The following is a 7,601-nucleotide window of genomic DNA, read 5'->3' as shown; positions in this document are numbered from 1 at the left end:
CTCTGAGCTGAGAGAAATCGTTCACAGAAATATTTAAGCAGTACATGTTTCAGTCATTACAGTGCATAAAACTGTTTTTAGGAACATGGACACAGTGTGACATACTTAAGTAGAAAAGAAAAAAGTCCCAATTTCCAGTCCTATCTGTTTCCCTAAGAGTGGAAAAATCACTAATTGTGTATTAAATGGTTAAGTCAAGGCATGTGTGCTAAGTAGCTTCAGCAGTGTCTTGACTCTTTGTTACCCTATGGACCACAGCCCACCAGGCTCCTCTGTCCAATCCAGAACAATTAAAACTTCCACATTGACCAAAGGTCTCCCAGGACACCCATGTAGTGATTTGACTGAAATCTGATTATTAGAATTGCTGAGTCAGTATACATCACAAACAATTTCAGTGGCTTCCATTCAGGAGACCATTTTCCCTCAGAAAAATATAATTCACTAGCACTTAAGAAACAAAGAGATATTCTTCAAGTTGATTCAGTCACATTTTAAAATTAATGTGTAACTTAGGACATAAAATATATAAAATTTCAATGATTCTGTACCAAATAAGATTGTACCAGCAGACTTGCTGAAGTCATTAATGAGAATGGGTGAAATAATTTCTAGGAGAATAATCAGAATTCAATAGAGAAGGAAAAACACCATGCATAACATAAAGGGTTTACTATGGGACTTATTGTGGGGATGGTGGAGCAGGTCATGTAAGGCTATTTTCTCTGCATCTAGTGTTGAGCTGGCAGTTCAGCCAGACCAGTAATTGGAGGTGAGCTGGGCATAGATGAGACCAAAGACAAATGAGAAGCTGGACCTCCAGCCTCAGTGCTGTGGGTAGCCTTCAGGAGAAGCTGGTTTTGCCATGGCACTGCATGTGTGCTTGTCCCAGAGAAGCTAAGGATGGAAGCTGTCAGGAGATGCAGCGCCATGGCAAAACCAGCTTCTGAAGGCTACCCAAAGCACTGAGTACTGCCCCTGGCCAACAAGGTGAACCAGCAGATCAGTGGCAGCTCTCCTGGTACTCTACAGCAGGGCTGTTGCCGGGAGCCATCTCCCGGCATATGGCATATTGAGTGCAGCACTTTCACAGCATAATCTTTCAGGATCTGGAATAGCTCAACTGGAAGTCTATCACTGCCAGGAGCCAGCCTGAGGAACTCCGCCCGTGGCAAAGGTCATGAGGAAGGAGGCTCGGCATACGCAAAGGCGGGATGGAGCCTCAGGAGTCCCCCTGGAAATTCTCGAGCATCTACCCCCCAAACCAGAGTCTGCCTGCTTTCTGCTTTGTGCTCTCACCTACACCTCTGACTTTACGGGGGGCTGTCCCCCACTACCTCTCTCTGAAAAAAGAGTTAACTTATAGCTCCAGTTAATAAAGTTCCTGGGTGTGATAGTGTTTCAACCTACAAACTCCTTTGGAAGTCCTCTAGCCTGCCTGAATAGGTTTTTCCGGCCACATGTGATTGCTCAGAGCCTCCCAACTGTGAGAGGCATGAGATGTTCTAAACTGTCTAAATACAGATTCCTTTGAGCAGTTAATAGATTGATTAGAAATTGTATTGGTGAAGAGTTTTTCACTTGTTGGGCCAATGTTTGCTGCTAAGTCTCCATATCCCTTACCTGCTGTGTCCCTGGCAGTGTATTGATTAATATAATTGGTATAAGTAGTAGCTTTAATGTTTGTAACCTTGGACCCTTGAGTTAATTCTTTTTCTTGTTATAGCCCACCACACCTTTGCCCTATAGGAATGCAACTTTAATGCTTTTGGAGGGTGGCGCCTGACTAATCACCTTTAGAGAAAAATAAGTTTTCTGAAGAAAGGGTCTTGAAATGTTAACAGGCCTCCGGGCCAGAAGATGATGCAAATCACCTAAACTTTTGCACATGATAAGTTTGCAGGAAGAAAGCCTGGCTTACTGCATGACTCTACCCCTTCCCCCATTATCCTCTATGCATAACTTAAGGTATAAAAACTACTTTGAAAAATAAAGTGCGGGCCTTGTTCACTGAAACTTGGTCTCCCCATGTCGTTCTTTCTCTCACCTTCTGGCTGAATTATTCAGCCTCTTTTCTCCACTGAATTTCCTCACTGAGCTATCCTTATTTCAGCCGCTTTTCTCCACTGAATTTCCTCACTGAGTTATCCTCATTCTATTACTCTTTATATCTTTGATGAATATTTAAATAAATAGGTCGCCGATGCCATCTCTCCTTCAAATATCCTGGATCACCCGGGGCTGGACCCCGGCAGGCTGTAAATATAGCAGCTAAAATAGCTGCTGCTTAACTTCTTTTTTAAAAAGATTAATTTATTTAAATTGGAGGATAATAGCTTTATAATATTGTGATGGTTTTTGCCATACATCGACATGAATGGGCCACAGGTATACATGTGTCTCCCCCATCCTGAACCCCCCTCCACTTCCCTCCCTACCCCATCCCTCTGGGTTGTCCCAGAGCACTGGCTTTGAGTGCCCTACTTCATGCATTGAACTTGCACTGGTCATCTATTTTACATATGGTAATATACATGTTTCAATGCTATTCTCTCAAATCATCCCACCCTAATATACATGTTTCAATGCTATTCTCTCAAATCATCCCACCCTTGCCTTCTCCCAGAGTCCAAAAGTCTGTACTTTTTTGGAAGCTAAATATATTTTAATAAAAACCAAAATACAAAATAACTATTTTCAGAAAACAGAAATATTTAATCCTTTTCCCACAAATTAGAAGTTGCTTCATCCCCAGAATGTAGTTTTCAATGCATGTATTTGTATGCACGTGTTTCACAGACTGTTCATTAAACTGCTATTGCACAGCAGAAGGTGGGCGGGACCATCTTAGGAAAAGATGTTGGAAAAGCCACACCTCAGAATCATTTGGAAATTTGACATTTTCTAATTTTATCTTTTGACTTCTCACTTCTAAGTATTTTCATTTCTTTACCACAATCTGTCCTTTCAAGAGAGAGAATTGTTAATAGAAGTGCAGACACGAAAAGAATCTTTCTTTCCCACCCCTGCTGCAAGAGCCCAACTTTCTCAATCAAACCCACCCACCCCCTTCCTGAAACATGTCATCCGGAGTGATCTGTCACCCAGAAATTTTCCCTTTCTCCCAATACACTATGCAACCAAGTTCTGTGACTTCCCTGAACCTCTAAATTCCAAGTATCACAGCCAGTGCCAGGAGTAAAACCTGAAAGATGAGAGCAGCAAAGGCCCCCTCTGCCAGTGCTAGGTTTCTTCTCAAGAATAATTATAACAGTAATCATTAAAAAAAGCCCTGTTCTCTGTAATCAGGGAAAAGGAAAGGCATTTGCCAGGATGACCCTGCTCCCTTCCCACATCCCACCCCTGCATTCCTACCGGGATGGAGTCCCTTCCACCCAGTAACCCTGCAGCACTGCTCCTGGCAAGGGCATCTGGCAAACATCCTCCAGACAAGTGCAGCCCTGGCAAGGCGAGGATACCTTGGTGCCAAAGACAGGAAGGGGCCGCTGGAGGACACAGCGGCATCTCCGGGATTTCTGATCTCCCGTTTGTTCCCCGTTACCACCCTGCCTCCCCCTGTCCTTCCACACCTGGGGGCTGAATGGAGGGTGGTGGCCTTGGGACATCTGTGGGGCAAGGGGGGACAAGGGGAGTCTTACAGTCAGTGATTCCATCTGTCTGTCCAAGACTTGCTGTCTGGAACCCTTCACACTGCCCAGTCCGTTACCTCAAAGGTACAAATCAGTGTTCCTGATTTTCTTCTCTGATTCCGGTCACCAGCAGGCGGCTGCCAGCCATGAACTGCACATTCAGCACAGTGCTCATCTGGCCGGTGTAGACGCCCAGGAGCTCACTGGACGAGCCATTGGCGGGCGTGCTGTTGTGCTTGCTCTTGATGTCCCAGATACGCACAGAGTTATCCATGGATGCTGATGCGATCACGCTGCTGTCCAGGCTGAAGGTGACGCTGGTGATGTCATCCGTGTGGCCATGTAGGTCTTTGTAGAGGGTCCCAGATGCCAGGTCCCACAGCTTCAGCAGCTGGTCCTCGCCCGCCGACACCAGGTACTGACCGTTGGGGGAAAAGGCCAGACAGCGCACGGGGCCGCAGTGGCCCGTGAAGAGTCTCACCGAGTTCCCCTGCTGGGCACTCCAAAGCCGCACCGTCTTGTCTGTCGAGCCCGTGGCTAAATAGTTTGAATTGGGGTGGAACTTGACACAGTCCACACCCGCCAAGTGCCCAGCGTAGATTCGCAGTGGGTATGTCCGATCAAACGACCACAACCGCGCCGTGTGGTCGTAGGATGCGCTGGCAAAGAACAGGCTGTGCGGGCTGATGTCCAGGTCCCACACAGGGTAGGCGTGGCCCTGGTACAGCACTGTGTTAGTGAAGCTCTCCAGGTCCCAGTACCTGATGGACGTGTCTTCAGAGCAGGAGAGCAGCGCCGAGCTGTCGGGGAGGAACCTGGTGCTGTATACTGGCCCACAGTGTCCCAGGAGATCCTTCCTCTCCGTGGCTGTCCTGTCCTCCTCGTCGACCTCGAGGGTATCATTAATCAAGTGGATGTGGGACACGTCTATTTGATGGGGCTTGGATTTAAACTTGGAAGTCAGACTCCACAGTTTTATACTGGAGTTGTTAAGGCCCGTGGCGAGCAGCTTGTTGTCCGGGGAGGCCTCCGCCGTGTTCAGCAGCTGCTCAGTGTTGTAGAAGGCGTAGGAGTAGATGGTGATGAGGGAAGGGGGGCCATCCTGGACGCTCTTGATGGTCTCCTGAAGGAAGTCCAGATCCTCCTCTTTCTGCAGGATGTACATGGGCAGGTCGGTGGGCTCCAGGCCGCTGCCCTGGCCTCTGGAGGAGCCGCCCTTGCCACTGGAGGAGCCACCCTCGCCACTGGAGCAGCTGCCCTCGCCGCTGGAGCAGCCACCGCTGGCATAGAGCTGGTAGTCCACCCTCTCGGTGGGCTGCACATCCAGGTGGATGTGCCAGGTAAGGACTCTGCACAGCGCGGTGTTGTTGTCACTCTGGAGGTAGCAGAGAAGGTAGTTGTAGCAGTCTTCTGGCAGACGAACCACGTACTTGTTGTCCAGGAAGGCCCGCAGCCGGAAGTTAGACAGGATGTCTTGGATGGTCTGGGTGGTCTGGAGCTGCTCTATGACGTCCTTCTGGCTGGCGTTCTGGAGAAACATTCCATGAAAGTGGCTGTAAAAGCTTTCCGCTGTGCTCTTTGGACTGTTCTGGACCAGGTCGAGATGGAGGTAGACAAAGAGAGGGTAGAGGAGAGGCATCAGTTCGTGGCTATGCTGGGAGTCAGAGTCCATGAGAAAATCCCGCAGCCGTCCGAACTGTACTTCATATTGCTGGGGGTCTGCCTGGCAAGGGGCTGCAGACACTGTGTTGGCACAACCAGATTCTGACTGGACTGCGAGGCTGGTAGCCATATCCTGGACGCTCTGTGACAGTCGCAGGCCTTGCTTCGGTGGGCCATCTGCGCCCCTGTACTGCCGGCTTTTGAGGTAGCAGGACACGGCGGTCTGCATCTCCTCGGTGTGAAACTCCTCCATGACTGAAGATCCCAGGCGGCTTCCGCTTCCTGTGCCCGCCACTGCCGCCGGGATTGCTCCACAACCACTTCCGTCTCTCCCGGAAGGCTCGGCCACCCCCTCCCCCCTACCACCCCATGCTGCCCCTCCCTCTCCCCCACTCCACGCCGTCCCTCCCTACCCATCCCTCTCCTCCCCCACCCCCTTCCCCCACACCCCCATCCCCCGGTGGTGGCTCTGGGCAGCCGCCCCCTGACTGACTAATGCAAAGAGCCGTCGCGGGCTGGGCCAGGCCACTGGGGCCCAAAAGTCTGTTGTTGTTTTTATATATAATTTATGTATTTATTTCAATTGGGGGATAATTACTTTACAATATTGTGCTGGTTTTTGCCATACATCGACATGAATCAGTGACAGGTACACATGTGTCCCACCATCCTGAACCGCACCCCCCCGCCCCACCTCCCTTCCCACCCTTTTCCTCCGGGTTGTTCCAGAGCATCAGTTTTGAGTGCCCTGCTTCATGCACCGAACTTGCCCTGGTCATCTGTTTTACATATGGTAATATAGATGTTTCAGTGCTATTCTCTCAAATCATCCCACCCTCACCTTCTCCAACAGAGTCCAAAAATCTGTTCTTTAAGTCTCTTGCTGCCCTGCATATAGGATCGTCATAACCATCTTTCTAAATTCCATATATATACGTTAATATGCAGTATTTGTGTTTCTCCTTCTGACTTACTTCACTCTGTACAATAGGCTCCAGTTTGATCCACCTCATTAGAATCGATTCAAATGTGTTCATTTTTTTTTAATGTGTTCATTTTTATAGCTGAGTAATATTCCATTGTGTACATGTACCATGATTTCCTTATCCATTCCTCTGCTGAAGGACATCTAGGGTGCTTCCATGTCCTAGCTGTTATAAATGTTCATTGCAAAAGTCGGTTTTTTAAGTCTGTGTCTCCTTTGCTGCCCTGTGCTGCTTAACTTCTTAACTTCTAAATCTCATGGGGCTTTCTCTGGTGGCCAACCCCAGCCTACTAAGATCATGGCATCTGGTCCCATCACTTCATGGGAAATAGATGGGGAAACAGTGGAAACAGTGTCAGACTTCATCTTTTGGGGCTCCAAAATCACTGCAGATGGTGACTGCAGCCATGAAATTAAAAGACGCTTACTCCTTGGAAGGAAAGTTATGACCAACCTAGATAGCATATTCAAAAGCAGAGACATTACTTTGCCAACAAAGGTCTGTCTAGTCAAGGCTATGGTTTTTCCAGTAGTCGTGTATGGATGTGAGAGTTGGACTGTGAAGAAAGCTGAGCGCTGAAGAATTGACGCTTTTGAACTGTGGTGTTGGAGAAGACTCTTGAGAGTCCCTTGGACTGCAAGGAGATCCAACCAGTCCATTCTAAAGGAGATCAGTCCTGGGTGTTCTTTGGAAGGAATGATGCTAAAGCTAAAACTCCAGTACTTTGCCCACCTCATGCAAAGAGTTGACTCATTGGAAAAAGACTCTGATGCTGGGAGGGATTGGGGGCAGGAGGAGAAGGGGACGACAGAGGATGAGATGGCTGGATGGCATCACTGACTCCATGGACGTGAGTCTGAGTGAACTCCGGGAGTTGGTGATGGACAGGGAGGCCTGGCGTGCTGCGATTCATGGGGTGGCAAAGAGTCGGACATGACTGAGCGACTGAACTGAACTGAACTGAACTGAAAAATCTGTTTGAAAGACTAAGTAAACTGGAGATTGGCAGGTTAACAAATCAAAAGAAAATGACATAATCCTTTTTTAATAGAGAAGGCATTTGATAAATGGAACATATATTCACAATTTTAAATGAACTATTAATAAAATAGGAATTGATTAATTTACTTTCTTACCATGATGGAATTTAACAGAAAAGTCACTATTACGATTTATGGGAAAATGGTAGAAGCTTTTCCCATTAAAATCCGGACAAAGGATAGTTTTTATTACCGTTGTTGTTATTATTTTAAAATTTTTAGCCAAAACAATTAGACTAGAGAAATCAAAAGGTATAAAAATT

At 47.6% G+C, this 7,601-nt stretch overlaps 1 pseudogene; it reads right to left on the bottom strand.

The window, feature by feature from the left end:
* Window positions 1–3,098: 3,098 nt before the first annotated feature.
* LOC109554951 (TAF5-like RNA polymerase II p300/CBP-associated factor-associated factor 65 kDa subunit 5L pseudogene) lies at window positions 3,099–5,565 on the bottom strand (annotated as a pseudogene).
* Window positions 5,566–7,601: the final 2,036 nt, after the last annotated feature.

The sequence above is a fragment of the Bos indicus genome, chromosome X, assembly GCF_029378745.1.
Source record: "Bos indicus isolate NIAB-ARS_2022 breed Sahiwal x Tharparkar chromosome X, NIAB-ARS_B.indTharparkar_mat_pri_1.0, whole genome shotgun sequence".
Lineage (NCBI taxonomy): Eukaryota > Metazoa > Chordata > Mammalia > Artiodactyla > Bovidae > Bos > Bos indicus.
The sequence above is the reverse complement of the archived record's forward strand: the minus strand, read 5'-3'. Positions and strand labels throughout refer to the sequence as shown.